Below are 16,094 nucleotides of genomic sequence, written 5' to 3'. Positions count from 1 at the left end.
ATGGGACCCTGCTGACCGAGGAGAAAGGCTAGCATGCAAAGAACAGAGTTACAAAGTAAATATCTATAGATGTGCATGAGGTGTCCCAGCCAAATAAGAGGCACGGTGAATGCAGTTTTACAGGAGGTTCTTATACCTGTCAGATGTTCCGGTTCAACATGACTTGACTCAAGAAATGCAACAAGGCTAATGCCGGCTGTCTTTGTGGGAAAAGAAGTGACAGGGGCTGCAGTGCAGCCCTGGAAGAGCTACGCAAGAGACAGTGAGCTCTTCAAAAGTGAACAGTATTCAGAAGTCCATGGGACAAGTCCTGGAGCCTGCTGAGCTAACGGAGAAGTTTGGTCTACTCAGAGCAGGAGGTCGGCCCAGACAATCTCTAGAGGCCTCTTCTAACCTTCATTATTCTGTGGGGCACTGAATTTCATGAGCCCTTAAGCAGCCACCAGAAGGCAGTGCCTTGAGAGGCAGCAGCAGCACAGTATTTCATAGTAGGCATCAGCTGATTCAGGAATGGTGCTAAAATGTGTGGAAACGGCCTAGAGGAAAGCAGAATTTTTGGAGGAGAGAGGCTATGAGCTGTGGCATGCCTGGCACGCCTGAGGCTGGGGCAGCATGTCCACTGAAGTCGACAGCATGATGACCCATGTTTGCCTCACGTTCAGGGTTTTTCCCAACTCTTCCACATCACGATGACTCCCAGGTGCTCTGGGAGACTGATCCAATGTCCCTCTGTAACCTGAAATGCATAGAATGGGCCACCCCATTCCTGACCCAGGTAAAAAAGCCAAGAGCTTTTGGCTCCCTGCCCTGCACCTCTCCTCAAAAGCAGGCCATCCAGGCAGGCCTTTGGCCTCTGTGGTGACCTAGCTGAGCAAAACAGGTCAATCTGGGTGTGGGTCTCTTTCAGGGAAGGATGCGCGCATCTCTTTGATCATCCTCCTACGCCTCGATTTGCTTGCTTCGAACAGGTTCTCCTCTTCCCAAGGTGAGCCCAGACTTCTGGTGTAAGAAGTATGAGGGCCTGCTTAAGTTCTCAAGAGACATACCAACGGAGGTCCCATGGAGAGTTGACTTGAACAAGACCTTCCTGACTCTCTGGTCTACTCTTCCTCATTATGAATCTGCCTTATTTTCCCTGGGCTTGTGGACAGAAAAACCAGCCTGTGGCAGAGCCTGATGAGCGTAAGCAAGGTCCTCGTGGCCGTCAGTGCAGCCCGCAAGGGGCTTCCCTCTAGCTCACCATGATCTTTCCTTACCTTTGAGCTTTGCCACACCCCTGGGGAGGTGAGTCTCTTCTCCTGTATGGGATTGTGCAGTCTTGAACTTCTGCCTGAACTTACCCACTGTCTCGTGTGTGTCTGCAATGACCTGTGGGGAGAAATGTCTCATTAGGTTAGCCTGAGTGCCTGCACTTGAAAGCACTTGAGACCTGACCTGAGGTGTTCTTCATGGCTCAGTTTTATCATGGAATGGCGACCATGGTTAGCATGAGGAGTGCAATGTGACAACCGCAATCCAGAAGGACCTTGACAGGCTTGAGATGTGTGCCTGTGAGAAAGTCATGAAGTTCAACAAGGCCAAGTGGAAGGTCCTGCATGTGGGTCAGAGCAATCCCAAGCACAAAGACAGTCTGGGAGGAGACTGGATTGAGAGCAGCCCTGAGAGGAGAAGGACTTGGTCATACTGGTAGATGAGAAGATCAATATGAGCCGTTGGTGTGCACTCGCAGCACAGAAGGCCAACTGTATCCTCCTCTCAGATGTCATCAAAAAGCTTGAATTGGAAAGGACCTTTTGAGATCACCCACTCCAACCATGTATCCACCAAAGAGGTACGCTTTCACCTGAGCAGGGGCTTGAGGCCTGGTCCCCACCTTACCAGACAGGGTCTCTCCCAGCTGAGCCTCCCGGGCCCACGAGTAGGTCACCAGGAGAAGGTAATGAGGGTGCCAGCACTAGTGAGAAGATCCCAGGGTTATGGGGCAATGTGTGGGGGTGGACAGGAAGTAACTATCAGGATTCAGAGTGAAGGCTCCCGCTGGGATTTGCAGTGAAAGCTGTGCTGGGACAGACTCTCTCTCCTCCTCCCAGCCCTTCTACCCACTAGGGGTTTCTAGTCACTGGCATGAAAGTGAAATGCAGAGCGGGTAGCATTCCTTGCATGCATCCATCCCTTGTTCTCTTCATGGTTTTCTTCATGTGCCATGGAGCACATTCCAGCCTCCTGGTTCCTGCAGATCAAACCTAGAACTAGGTATACTTCAAAAGCCGCTGAGAATGAGACAGAGAAGTGGGCTTCCTTGAGGTGATAGTAGATGCACCCCATGTAAACTTCTATTCAGCCGATCTCCTGAGCACACCCCGTATCACTGCGATCTGCTCACCAGTGCTGGCACCCTCACCGCCATGTCCTGGAAGCCCATAGGGAGTACAGTGCAGCCCTGGACAGTTGCCTGCAAGGCAGTGACCTCTCTGACAGTGGCAGTGGTCGGAAGTCAATGGGACAAGGCCTGGAGGGGTACTGCTGAGGCTGCTGAGGTACCGGGGAAGTTTGGTGTGCTTGGAGCAGGAGGTCAGCCCAGAGGACCTACAAAGGTCCTTTCTACACTGTTATTATTCTGGTGTGCACTTAGTCACAAAAGCCTGCAGCCAGGGCACCGTGTCCACTGAAGTCGACAGCATGATGACCCCTGTTTGCCTCAAGCTCAGGGTTTTTCCCAACTCCTCCACGTCACGACGACTCCCAGGGGCTCTGGGAGGCTGATCCCATGTCCCTTTGAAATCTGAATTTCATGGATTGGGCCACTCCATTCTGACCCAGGAGAAAGGGCCATATGCTTTTGGCTCTCTGCCCTGAGCCTGTCCTCAAAAGCAGGCCGTCCACACAGGCCTATGGCCTCCAGAATGGCCTTGCTGAGCAGAACAAGTCAATTTGGGCATGGGTCCCTTTCAGAGAAGGACATGGGCGTATCTTTGATCACAGAACCAGTACAGCCTGATGAGCGTAAGCAAGGATCCTCGTGGCCATCACTCCTGCCCGCAAGGGGTTCCCCTCCAGCACACTGTGTTCTTTCCTTGACGGCGGCCTTTGCCACATCCTTTCAGACATGATTCTCTTCTCCCATGTGCGATTGTGCAGTTTTGATGTTCTGCTTGAACTTACCCACAGTATCCTGTATGTCTATGGTGATCCACTGGGAGAAATGTCTCTCAGGGTCAGTGTGAGCATCTGCAGTGAAAACACTGGAGAGTTGACTTGAGGTGTCCCTCGTAGCTGAATTTGAGAGTGACTGATGGCCATGCTCACCATGAAGAAGGCAATGTGATAAGGCAATCCACATCATGCAAAGCCCTTAAAAATCTTCCTGCAAGCGAGAATGAGACCTTGGCGTTAATTAGCCTCATGATGCTGGGACACCGATGAATTGTTTTGGTGTTCCAGGGTAAGAAGTGGGAGGAAAATATTTCAGGTGGAAGACGCGAGGGCTTAATCACCAGCGAGGCCTTGGCAAGTGGCAACTGCTAGATGTTTAGGTGCTTCATGATCAAGGAATGTTTGTGGCCCCCCAGGGCTCTGGGACACAGCATAAAAGGCTGTGCTGCTGCAGGCTCCGCATCCTCCTCTCTCGCCTCCCTTTCCTCGAGGAACGAGGTAAGTCTGATTCTGCTCCAGCTCTCCCTGTGCGCTGAACTGCTGTCATGGCGGCTACTCCGTCTGATACTTGGGCTGCCTCAGCTTGGCCCTGCAATAGAACTGTTTCAAAAGCAAAGGAGGATGTGACCTCTTTCCGTTTTGGTGGTGGTGGCTGGGGAGAGCTGGTTATTCTTTCAAGCAGAAAGACATCACTGGGGTTCAGCGGCAGAGAGGACTGCCCACCTGAATGTGCAGCTGCAGCAGATGGTGTCTACCAAGATGGCCAAGTGCCTCCAGTGCCTTTTTCCATGCAGCAAAGTTTGTTTGGGAGATGGGGAAGGATCAGTCCTGCCACAGGTGCTCTAAGCTCACTTGGAGAGCACGATGAGTATTGTGGGAGCTGTAGGCATAGCGTGTGATGTTAAGAGGTGAGTTCTGAGACACGTGTCCAACCCAGCCTATTTGTGCTGGGATCATTTCAAGAGCCTTCACCCATGCTATTGCACTGGGAAATGCAGGAGGAGGTCCTGGTGGATTAAGTAGCTAATTAGGCACATCTTTGCTCCCAGTCCTTCAAATCCAGCCTTCAGGTGAGATGTCAAGTCTGTTCTGCGTGTTAGCAAGATCAGCTGCAGGCCCTTTCTGGGCATTGGAGCTAGAAATGGAGATGGAGGGCAGCAAAGTGGATCTGCAGAGAGAGCTGAGGAAATGATAGATAAGCTGATGTTGGGGTCTGTGTTTTCTCTGTGCTCTGTGTTTCAGCTTTGTCTGCCTCACGGAGACATGTCTTGCTTCAGACCCTGTCTCCCAACGCCCTGCAGCTCCTCTGGCCCGACCCCACTGGCAAGCAGCTGCAGCGAGCCCTGTGTCGCCCGCTGTGCTGACTCGACGGTGGCCATCCAGGCCTCCCCGGTGGTGGTGACCCTGCTGGGTCCCATCCTCACCTCTTTCCCTCAGAGCACAGCCGTGGGATCCTCTCTGTCAGCTGCTGTTGGGAGCTCCCTCAGCGCCGGCGGGGTGCCCATCTCTTCTGGAGGCTCCCTTGGCCTGGGTGGCTCAGGGCTGTGTCTGCCTCCCCCCCGCTGCAGTCTGAACTGCTGAAGCTGGCAGATCATCCCAGAAAGACAGCAGGGACTGCACATCAGCTGGAGTGTGGCCACAGCTTGCAGATGGGCTGGGTGTCCTGAGGCACCTGGCAACAGGGACCTGAGCCTGCTGCTCCTCTCTGCATTGTAGGACTTGCCGTGCCTCCTCTGGCCCTGCTTTGCTCTGATGTCCGGGAGAATGGGCTCATTCTCTTCTGCTTTGCTCAATTTCCTGCTGACAGGGGGAGGGTGCCAATGCTCGGGACTGCTCTTGGTGGGCTGGGATTGCAGCGGAGTAGAGGAGAATGGGAAAAGGCAAGCGCTTTGTGTGGAGTTTGTCCTTGGGAAATTCTCTGCGCCTCCTTGAACCCTGCAGATGTGTTTCTTGGTCTCTGTTCTGTGCCACTGCATTTGTTCCTTCCCATTAAAGACTTTGTGCAGCATAGCTGGAGGCTCGTGGTAGTTTGTTCTCCTCCTGTCTCATTTAGCCGCCTGCTCTGCTCTGCAAGAAAGAGCACTGGCCTTTGTCCTGAGCTTACCGCCAGCTGAGGGTGGACCTCCCTGAACGGAGAGCAGAGCACCACAAATAAGCAAGCAGGCAAGAGAAAGACCAAAAAGCCTCAGAGAACTGGACGCTGAGTCTCTGACCTCGTTATCATGGCCCTGTGATGTCTCTGAGGGTCAACCTTGAGTCCTGCCATGGAAACCATTTGAGAGCTGAGCTCATTTCTTCTGCCCGTGTACCCAGCGCATCTGGCATGTACACCCGGGAAGCAGGGACTTTCCTGTCCTTAGTACGCCCTGGCAGAGGACAGAAGCTGGCTGATAAACTGGACTGAGATGACAACACTTCCTGAGGTGGCAGGAAAATACATACGTGTGTGTACAGCTGAGCTGTGGAGGCTGCCTTCAGAAACATGCAGGGACAAGCTGCCTTTGTGAGCCTCAATCTCAGTCAGAGCCCTGGCATTAGGAAGTCAGGCTGATGCCTCCTTTCCTTTTGCTGATGCACCTTGCTCCTCCCAGGTGTTTTGGAGGCAAAAAGCACCTAAGCTGCTCAGCAGTAAAGCAAGGCCTCCTACATGCAAGCACGCAGCCAAGCACAAAGGAATATCTAGTGTCTCTGTTCAGCCTCGCACATGATGCATTTCTCTCCTCAGCGCGGCACCAGCAAAACCTCTCAGCAGTCATTGCTGCTCGAGGTGCATGAACTGTGGGGCAGGTGCACGTCCTCCCCTGACTGAATGCTGTGGCTTCTGCTTTCTCTCTTGCTCTAATCTGCTCCCAGCAGCAAGTGGAAAGCCTTCTTCAAAGTGTACTTCCTCTGCAGGAGACCTCGATGTCTGCGTGCCAGGTGCTATTACAGGGACTCCACCGGTGTCTCTGTGTGGCCGACTCCCATTTCTGCACGTCTAGGGGCTCTGTCAGCCATGCCAAATGGATTTGGCTCACCTGTTTAACAAGGACAGGCTGGGAGAGCAGGGCTTGGTTTGCTGGAGAAGGGAAGGCTGAGGGGTCACCGTATGCACGTCTCCAAACACCTGGGATGTTTCTTGATCTCGGTTCTGTGCCACAGCATCGGGATGGGAAGGTGGACAGGCAGAGTGAAGAAGAGAGTGCTGTCTTCTTCTCATCCCTTTCTGGGGTGGGAGGGTGTGCATGTGGATTAAGGTATACAGAGCCATCCTATTGCTGGTCATGCCCAATGGGATGGCAAGAAGCAGTGGATGGAGGTGGAAATACGAGAAAGGTCACACAGTAACCCTCCTTGACTGTGTGGGTAGTCAAAGATGGGAAGCAGTTTTGAAGGGAGGTTGTTCAGACAATAATTCAGATAAGAAAGTTAATGCAGCCGTTTTGAGTGTGCTTCTCAGTCCTCTGAATTTTCTTCAGACATTTCATATGAAAACCAGTCATGGCACTTCTCTTTTGCATTGGTGTTTTGGGAATAAACTCCAGGGGACGCGTATGTGGTGGAAAGGAGGAAAGCGCTGTTTTTCAGGTCTGGGCATAGACAGTGTGACTGCAACATGGCGTTAGTGTGGGCATTTCAGTAGGGAACAGAGCATGCACAATCATGACCCCTCTCTTCATAACTCCACCTACTTGTAGTATTGCTGATGACAGAGTGGGAGTCTGCAAATACTGCGTCAACCCATATCCTCCATAGAACATCAGTACCCAGAACAGTTTTTGACTGTCAGCGCAGAGAACAACACTGCTTTTTTCTTTAAGCAGCCCTGGAATCATAGAAGCTTCACCCCCTTGTGGCGAAGAATCTAGTTGTGAGAGGCTCCTCGTGTTTCCCTTGTCCCACAGGCCGCAAGATGCAAGAGAAATGAGTGTGTCTCAGTTACCACGAACATTGTTAGACCCAGTTCCAGTACACTTCAGGATGTCTCTGCAATGCTGGAGCCTGGATGGCATAGGTCAGCGCCTCCAGGGTGACTTCACATCCAACAGACAGGCCTTTGAGCCATTACGTAAAGAACAGACCTCCTCCCACCGCACCCACAGGTAGCATACTGGCCGGCCTCCTCCTTCCAGCCCCCGATGCACACAGATCCTCAGGTCGCTCCTCATGCTCACGCTCTCAGCTGCAACCAACTCCCACCCTTGCTCTGCATGCAGACAGGCACTGTGGATGCACCACCTCCACACTGGCTCCTGAACGTCATTTTCCAAATATTCCTGCTCCAGAGACGAAAGGTAGACAGAGCTACTTTCCTCTACTGATGGAAATTATTGGTGTTGCTTGTCTGGTATTTTGGTCCACGGTCAGCATTTGGACAATGCTTGCAAGTGCTGGCAAAAAGATTTGGATATACCTATGCCAGCAAAAGAAACCCTCTTCTGTCTCTCTGCAAGTCGTCCACACCTCGCACTTATTCTCCCTCCACTCTTATCCTCAGCCAGGCTGCACCTTGCCCTTTCCATAGGTCTCTCCCACTCTCACAAACCGTACCCTCTAGACAACAACCACCTGCGTGGCAGATGTGCTCTTTGTTGAAGGGTTAACACCACCCCACGTCCCCAAGGAGCTGGAGGTGCTGCTGGGAGGTCCCCATGTTCCCTGCAGGAATTTTCCCACCCTAGCGCTCACAGAGGGCTTGGAGTCCCCCTCCGAGAAATCTGAGAAGCACAGTGGGGTCTAATATCCCACCCCACAAGTACCACCATCCGTGGATATCTCCACACAGCTGTCTTCCCTTCTTCCCTGGAAGCAGCAGAGATGGCCGCTGGGGAGTGAATCCATCCCCCCATGGCACGATGTCGCAGATGCCCTGCTGAGGACAGGGCGCTGGCATCTACAGCCATAGCCCCTGGGGTTACGCCTCGCAAGGCCTCGGGAGGGCAGGCAGCCGGTGCCTGCTGCACTCAGCACAGGTCCCAGTTGCAGGGACCTGGCCCTGAAACTCCCAGGGAGCCAGGTGTCATTGCAGAGGGCGCGTGATCAGCAGGGCCGAGAGGGCTGGAGCAGGTAGTTGTGGCCGAGTGGTGAAGGCGATGGACTAGAAATCCACTGGGGTTTCCCCGTGCAGGTTGGAATCCTGCCAAGTACGGGGCACAGCTCCATTTGGGACTGGCTGCAAGGACCACGCTGCTGAGCACCCAGTACTGGCTGGGCCAGCTCTGCATTTTGGTGACTGGGAGACTCCTCCATACCCAGCAGTGTTGGGCAGGAGATGAATGGCACCAGGTACAGAGCGGAGGGGTTTCTTTGCCTCTCTGGCAGGCTGCATGGTGGTGGGGACTGCTCCAGGCTTTTCAGGAGCCTGTGCCAGCCAGGAGGACAAGCCGGAATATGCGGGGGAGCACAGCAAAAGCATGGGAAGGGCAAGGCCTTTGTAGCAGGCGTGGAATCAAAGTGCAAACACCTATGCAACTTGCTTAGAGGAACAAAGAGTGCCTAGGACTAAGAGCTTTTACCTGAAGACCTATCTCAAACCAGCTCTCAAAGGCTGAGAACACCCCATATTGATGTCAAAACAGTAGGAGATTTGTCTTTCAAAATACCCCCAGGCATATGAGCGTGTCCAGAACAGCATTGGACCAGGATCTAGCATAAAAGCCCTCCACCTGCACTGGACAGTGGTTTAGAGCAATGAAGATGAACACCCCACTGACCATAGGTCGACAAGCACATAGTGATTTCGCAAGCAATAGTAACTGATTAGCCCAGGCCTTAACATGAGTAGTTTGACTGGTCGGCACAGCTGTACTGTAAACATATATAAACCCTGCTTTCCTCTACATCAGGATCCTCCAAGCATCTGGCTGGGGCACTGCTATATGCACAGCTAAAATGGGCCAATAATTTTCCTTGGTAATTCTATGCTAACCGTACTCGTCACCCTTCTTGGCTGGAAGAGAAGTGACTTTTGCACTGGGTACAGCCTTGCAAGCCCTCAGGAGCTGAATTTCCAAGCAGGGCTGCAGCCCTCATGAGCTTCCCCCTTGCTCTGCGGTTTCCTTCAGCACCTGCAGAGCCATCTGGGGTGGTCAAAGGAAAGTCCCCATCCAGTGAAATGGGCAGGAGATGTGGGGTGAAGGGCAAAGCAAGGCCCTTGCGCTTCCCACCTGAGGCCCACTGCCAGTGAGGTTTCCAGGCAGACATTTTTCCTGCCTGGGCGAGGGCACAGGTAAAAGGAAGGGAACGAGATGTGAGCACTAGTGCTGGTGCTGGCAGTGCCAGCGAGTGTCAGGCAGGGCTGTGGGAGGGCCCAGCTTGGGTGCTGGGGGGAGCAGAGTGGCGCAGCGGAAGCGTGCTGGGCCCATAACCCAGAGGTCGATGGATCGAAACCATCCTCTGCTAGTCCATTTTATTCCCTCACTTGTCTCAGCCACTGTGTCTCCCTCGCATCAGTCAGCAAGTGGTTCCTGCACTGCTGTGCTCCAGCTCTCTGCAAAACCACGGCCGTGGCCCCCCTGCACCCTCAGCCCCTTCTCTCTGCCTTTGCCGTCTTCTCCTTTGCCTTCTTAGCAGCCAGCAATCCCAAAGTGCCCCTCAGCAAGGCAGACTGGTGGGTGTGGAGCAGCAGGCAGAGCACAGCACAGAGTTCCCCTCAGGAAGCACTGGCTGCCCTGGGAACACAGGTGTTGCTGTCTTCCCATCAGGCAGCTCCATGCCCAACTTCCCTGCCACAGGTGGGGACCTCCAGGGCTCTGCAGGAGGGCAGGAGGACCAGGCTGGTGCCAGTGTGGGAAACACCAATGTGACAGACTTTACTACCTGGGGTGTTTTCTCCATCCTAGTGTGTTTGCTGCTGTACCCACTGTCAAGTCCAGCCAGGAGCAGGGCTCAGCAGATATTCCCAGTGGGCACTGTGTTGGCTACATGGGGCTAGGTGTTGGTAGTGGAGGGGAGAGGGGGTGCTGCAGGGTGGCCTGGGTGTGAAGAGCTCAGGAGTTGACCTGTGGTGGACACAGCCACTTCCAGCTCCATAGAACGCACAATACAGGACACAGCTGAGCCATCAGCAAAGTTTGTGGCCCCTATGAAAAGAGAATCCAGAAAGAGTGGAAAATGGCAAAGAGAGAGAGGAGGAAGAAAAAAAACAAAAAAAAAATGGGACAGAAAGAGCAGAGGGAAGATGCATCTCCCCTGTGCCACATGGGTGGGGACAGCAGTCTGGAGTAGAGGAGTGAAGTTGAGCCAGAATACGAGGGAGGAAAGGTCGTGTTTTCTGTTTGTCTTTTTGTTTCTCACTACGTGAATGTATTTCAGTGGGCAATAATTTAATTTCACCCAATCGATTCTGTTTCACCACAACCCTCTTATTTGGGGTAAAAGTTCTCCCTCTACTACCAACTACAGTTGTCCCAAGTGGTCAGTGGCAAAGGGACTCGCCGTGGCGAATAGGGATATGACCCACTCTGGGCCAGCTGCACAAGGATTCACCAAAAGCAATCATCGTCCAAAGTTCGCAACGGGACCCTGCTGACCGAGGAGAAAGGCTAGCATGCAAAGAATAGAGTTACAAAGTAAATATCTATAGATGTGCATGAGGTGTCCCAGCCAAATAAGAGGCACGGTGAATGCAGTTTTACAGGAGGTTCTTATACCTGTCAGATGTTCCGGTTCAACATGACTTGACTCAAGAAATGCAACAAGGCTAATGCCGGCTGTCTTTGTGGGAAAAGAAGTGACAGGGGCTGCAGTGCAGCCCTGGAAGAGCTACGCAAGAGACAGTGAGCTCTTCAAAAGTGAACAGTATTCAGAAGTCCATGGGACAAGTCCTGGAGCCTGCTGAGCTAACGGAGAAGTTTGGTCTACTCAGAGCAGGAGGTCGGCCCAGACAATCTCTAGAGGCCTCTTCTAACCTTCATTATTCTGTGGGGCACTGAATTTCATGAGCCCTTAAGCAGCCGACAGAAGGCAGTGCCTTGAAAGGCAGCAGCAGCACAGTATTTCATAGTAGGCATCAGCTGATTCAGGAATGGTGCTAAAATATGTGGAAACGACCTAGAGGAAAGCAGAATTTTTGGAGGAGAGAGGCTATGAGCTGTGGCATGCCTGGCACGCCTGATGCTGGGCAGCATGTCCACTGAAGTCGACAGCATGATGACCCATGTTTGCCTCACGTTCAGGGTTTTTCCCAACTCTTCCACATCACGATGACTCGCAGGTGCTCTGGGAGACTGATCCAATGTCCCTCTGAAACCTGAAATGTATGGAATGGGCCACCCCATTCCTGACCCTGGTAAAAAAGCCAAGAGCTTTTGGCTCCCTGCCCTGCATCTCTCCTCAAAAGCAGGCCATCCAGGCAGGCCTTTGGCCTCTGTGGTGACCTAGCTGAGCAAAACAGGTCAATCTGAGTGTGGGTCTCTTTCAGGGAAGGATGCGCGCATCTCTTTGATCATCCTCCTACGCCTTGATTTGCTTGCTTCGAACAGGTTCTCCTCTTCCCAAGGTGAGCCCAGACTTCTGGTGTAAGAAGTATGAGGGCCTGCTTAAGTTCTCAAGAGACATACCAACGGAGGTCCCATGGAGAGTTGACTTGAACGAGACCTTCCTGACTCTCTGGTCTACTCTTCCTCATTATGAATCTACCTTATTTTCCCTGGGCTTGTGGACAGAAAAACCAGCCTGTGGCAGAGCCTGATGAGCGTAAGCAAGGTCCTCGTGGCCGTCAGTGCAGCCCGCAAGGGGCTTCCCTCTAGCTCACCATGATCTTTCCTTACCTTTGAGCTTTGCCACACCCCTGGGGAGGTGAGTCTCTTCTCCTGTATGGGATTGTGCAGTCTTGAACTTCTGCCTGAACTTACCCACTGTCTCGTGTGTGTCTGCAATGACCTGTGGGGAGAAATGTCTCATTAGGTTAGCCTGAGTGCCTGCACTTGAAAGCACTTGAGAGCTGACCTGAGATGTTCTTCATGGCTCAGTTTTACCATGGAATGGCGACCATGGTTAGCATGAGGAGTGCAATGTGACAACCGCAATCCAGAAGGACCTTGACAGGCTTGAGAGGTGTGCCTGTGAGAAAGTCATGAAGTTCAACAAGGCCAAGTGGAAGGTCCTGCATGTGGGTCAGAGCAATCCCAAGCACAAAGACAGTCCGGGAGGAGACTGGATTGAGAGCAGCCCTGAGAGGAGAAGGACTTGGTCATACTGGTTGATGAGAAGATTAATATGAGCCATCGGTGTGCACTTGCAGCACAGAAGGCCAACTGTATCCTCCTCTTAGATGTCAACAAAAAGCTTGAATTGGAAAGGACCTTTTGAGATCACCCACTCCAACCATGTATCCACCAAAGAGGTACGCTTTCACCTGAGCAGGGGCTTGAGGCCTGGTCCCCACCTTACCAGACAGGGTCTCTCCCAGCTGAGCCTCCCGGGCCCACGAGTAGGTCACCAGGAGAAGGTAATGAGGGTGCCAGCACTGGTGAGAAGATCCCAGGGTTATGGGGCAATGTGTGGGGGTGGACAGGAAGTAACTATCAGGATTCAGAGTGAAGGCTCCCGCTGGGATTTGCAGTGAAAGCTGTGCTGGGTCAGACTCTCTCTCCTCCTCCCAGCCCTTCTACCCACTAGGGGTTTCTAGTCACTGGCATGAAAGTGAAATGCAGTGCAGGTAGCATTCCTTGCACACATCCATCCCTTGTTCTCTTCATGGTTCTCTTCATGTGCCATGGAGCACATTCCAGCCTCTTGGTTCCTGCAGATCAAACCTAGAACTAGGTATACTTCAAAAGCCGCTGAGAATGAGACAGAGAAGTGGGCTTCCTTGAGGTGATAGTAGATGCACCCCATGTAAACTTCTATTCAGCCGATCTCCTGAGCACACCCCGTATCACTGCGATCTGCTCACCAGTGCTGGCACCCTCACTGCCATGTCCTGGAAGCCCATAGGGAGTACAGTGCAGCCCTGGACAGTTGCCCGCAAGGCAGTGACCTCTCTGACAGTGGCAGTGTGCGGAAGTCAACGGGACAAGGCCTGGAGGGGTACTGCTAAAGGCTGCTGAGGTACCGGGGAAGTTTGGTGTGCTTGGAGCAGGAGGTCAGTCCAGAGGACCTACAAAGGTCCTTTCTAAACTGTTATTATTCTGGTGTGCACTTAGTCACAAAAGCCTGCAGCCAGGGCACCGTGTCCACTGAAGTCGACAGCATGATGACCCATGTTTGCCTCAAGCTCAGGGTTTTTCCCAACTCCTCCACGTCACGACGACTCCCAGGGGCTCTGGGAGACCGATCCCACGTCCCTTTGAAATCTGAATTTCATGGATTGGGCCACTCCATTCCGAACCAGGAGAAAGGGCCATATGCTTTTGGCTCTCTGCCCTGAGCCTGTCCTCAAAAGCAGGCCGTCCACACAGGCCTTTGGCCTCCAGAATGCCCTTGCTGAGCAGAACAAGTCAATTTGGGCATGGGTCCCTTTCAGAGAAGGACATGGGCATATCTTTGATCACAAAACTGTGCGCTGAACTGCTGTCATGGCGGCTACTCCGTCTGATACTTGGGCTGCCTCAGCTTGGCCCTGCAATAGAACTGTTTCAAAAGCAAAGGAGGATGTGACCTCTTTCCGTTTTGGTGGTGGTGGTTGGGGAGAGCTGGTTGTTCTTTCAAGCAGAAAGACATCAATGGGGTTCAGCGGCAGAGAGGACTGCCCACCTGAATGTGCACTTGCAGCAGATGGTGTCTAACAAAATGGCCAAGTGCATCCACTGCCTTTTTCCATGCAGCAAAGTTTGTTTGGGAGATGGGGAAGGATCAGTCCTTCCACAGGTGCTTTAAGCTCACTTGGAGAGCACGATGAGTATTGTGGGAGCTGTAGGCATAGCGTGTGATGTTAAGAGGTGAATTCTGAGACACGTGTCCAACCCAGCCTATTTGTGCTGGGATCATTTCAAGAGCCTTCATGCACGCTATTGCACTGGGAAATGCAGGAGGAGGTCCTGGTGGATTAAGTAGCTAATTAGGCACATCTTTGCTCCCAGTCCTTCAAATCTAGTCTTCAGGTGAGATGTCATGTCTGTTCTGCGTGTTAGCAAGATCAGCTGCAGGCCCTTTCTGGGCATTGGAGCTAGAAATGGAGATGGAGGGCAGCAAAGTGGATCTGCAGAGAGAGCTGAGGAAATGATAGATAAGCTGATGTTGGGGTCTGTGTTTTCTCTGTGCTCTGTGTTTCAGCTTTGTCTGCCTCACGGAGACATGTCTTGCTTCAGACCCTGTCTCCCAACGCCCTGCGGCTCCTCTGGCCCGACCCCAGTGGCAAGCAGCTGCAGCGAGCCCTGTGTCGCCCGCTGTGCTGACTCGACGGTGGCCATCCAGGCCTCCCCGGTGGTGGTGACCCTGCCGGGCCCCATCCTCACCTCTTTCCCTCAGAGCACAGCCGTGGGATCCTCTCTGTCAGCTGCTGTTGGGAGCTCCCTCAGTACCGGCGGGGTGCCCATCTCTTCTGGAGGCTCCCTTGGCCTGGGTGGCTCAGGGCTGTGTCTGCCTCCCCCCCGCTGATGTCCGGGAGAATGGGCTCATTCTCTTCTGCTTTGCTCAATTTCCTGCTGACAGGGGGAGGGTGCCAATGCTCGGGACTGCTCTTGGTGGGCTGGGATTGCAGTGGAGTAGAGGAGAATGGGAAAAGGCAAGCGCTTTGTGTGGAGTTTGTCCTTGGGAAATTCTCTGCGCCTCCTTGAACCCTGCAGACGTGTTTCTTGGTCTCTGTTCTGTGCCACTGCATTTGTTCCTTCCCATTAAAGACTTTGTGCAGCATAGCTGGAGGCTCGTGGTAGTTTGTTCTCCTCCTGTCTCATTTAGCCGCCCGCTCTGCTCTGCAAGAAAGAGCACTGGCCTTTGTCCTGAGCTTACCGCCAGTTGAGGGTGGACCTCCCTGAACGGAGAGCAGAGCACCACAAATAAGCAAGCAGGCAAGAGAAAGACCAAAAAGCCTCAATGAACTGGACGCTGAGTCTCTGACCTGGTTATCATGGCCCTGTGATGTCTCCAAGGGTCAACCTTGAGTCCTGCCATGGAAACCATTTGAGAGCTGAGCTCATTTCTTCTGCCCGTGTACCCAGCGCATCTGGCACGTACACCCGGGAAGCAGGGACTTTCCTGTCCTTAATACCCCCTGGCAGAGAACAAAAGCTGGCTGATAAACTGGACTGAGATGACAACACTTCCTGAGGTGGCAGGAAAATACATACGTGTGTGTGCAGCTGAGCTGTGGAGGCTGCCTTCAGAAACATGCAGGGACAAGCTGCCTTTGTGAGCCTCAATCTCAGTCAGAGCCCTGGCATTAGGAAGTCAGGTTGATGCCTTCTTTCCTTTTGCTGATGCACCTTGCTCCTCCCAGGTGTTTTGCAGGCAAAAAGCACCTAAGCTGCTCAGCAGTAAAGCAAGGCCTCCTACATGCAAGCACGCAGCCAAGCACAAAGGAATATCTAGTGTCTCTGTTCAGCCTCGCACATGATGCATTTCTCTCCTCAGCGCGGCACCAGCAAAACCTCTCAGCAGTCATTGCTGCTCGAGTAGCATGAACTGTGGGGCAGGTGCACGTCCTCCCCTGACTGAATGCTGTGGCTTCTGCTTTCTCTCTTGCTCTAATCTGCTCCCAGCAGCAAGTGGAAAGCCTTCTTCAATGTGTACTTCCTCTGCAGGAGACCTCGATGACTGTGTACCAGGTGCTATTACAGGGACTCCACCGGTGTCTCTGTGTGGCCGACTCCCATTTCTGCACGTCTAGGGGCTCTGTCAGCCATGCCAAATGGATTTGGCTCACCTGTTTAACAAGGACAGGCTGGGAGAGCAGGGCGTGGTTTGCTGGAGAAGGGAAGGCTGAGGGGTCACCGTATGCACGTCTCCAAACACCTGGGATGTTTCTTGGTCTTGGTTCCGTGCCACAGCATCGGGATGGGAAGGTGGACAGGCAGAGTGAA

The 16,094-nt window shown here is 53.0% G+C and overlaps 2 non-coding genes across 2 annotated transcripts; both read left to right on the top strand.

Annotated features, from left to right (window-relative positions):
* The first annotated feature begins 8,199 nt into the window (after positions 1–8,199).
* On the top strand, positions 8,200–8,281 carry TRNAS-AGA (transfer RNA serine (anticodon AGA)). The gene has a single exon. It is a non-coding gene; the product is annotated as a tRNA-Ser (tRNA).
* A 1,181-nt stretch (positions 8,282–9,462) lies between these two features.
* Positions 9,463–9,534, top strand: TRNAM-CAU (transfer RNA methionine (anticodon CAU)). Its single transcript has one exon. It is a non-coding gene; the product is annotated as a tRNA-Met (tRNA).
* Positions 9,535–16,094: the final 6,560 nt, after the last annotated feature.

Source organism: Opisthocomus hoazin, chromosome 10 (assembly GCF_030867145.1).
Source record: "Opisthocomus hoazin isolate bOpiHoa1 chromosome 10, bOpiHoa1.hap1, whole genome shotgun sequence".
NCBI classification, from domain to species: domain Eukaryota; kingdom Metazoa; phylum Chordata; class Aves; order Opisthocomiformes; family Opisthocomidae; genus Opisthocomus; species Opisthocomus hoazin.
Note: the sequence above shows the minus strand (reverse complement) of the source record. Positions and strands in the feature narration are given on the sequence as shown.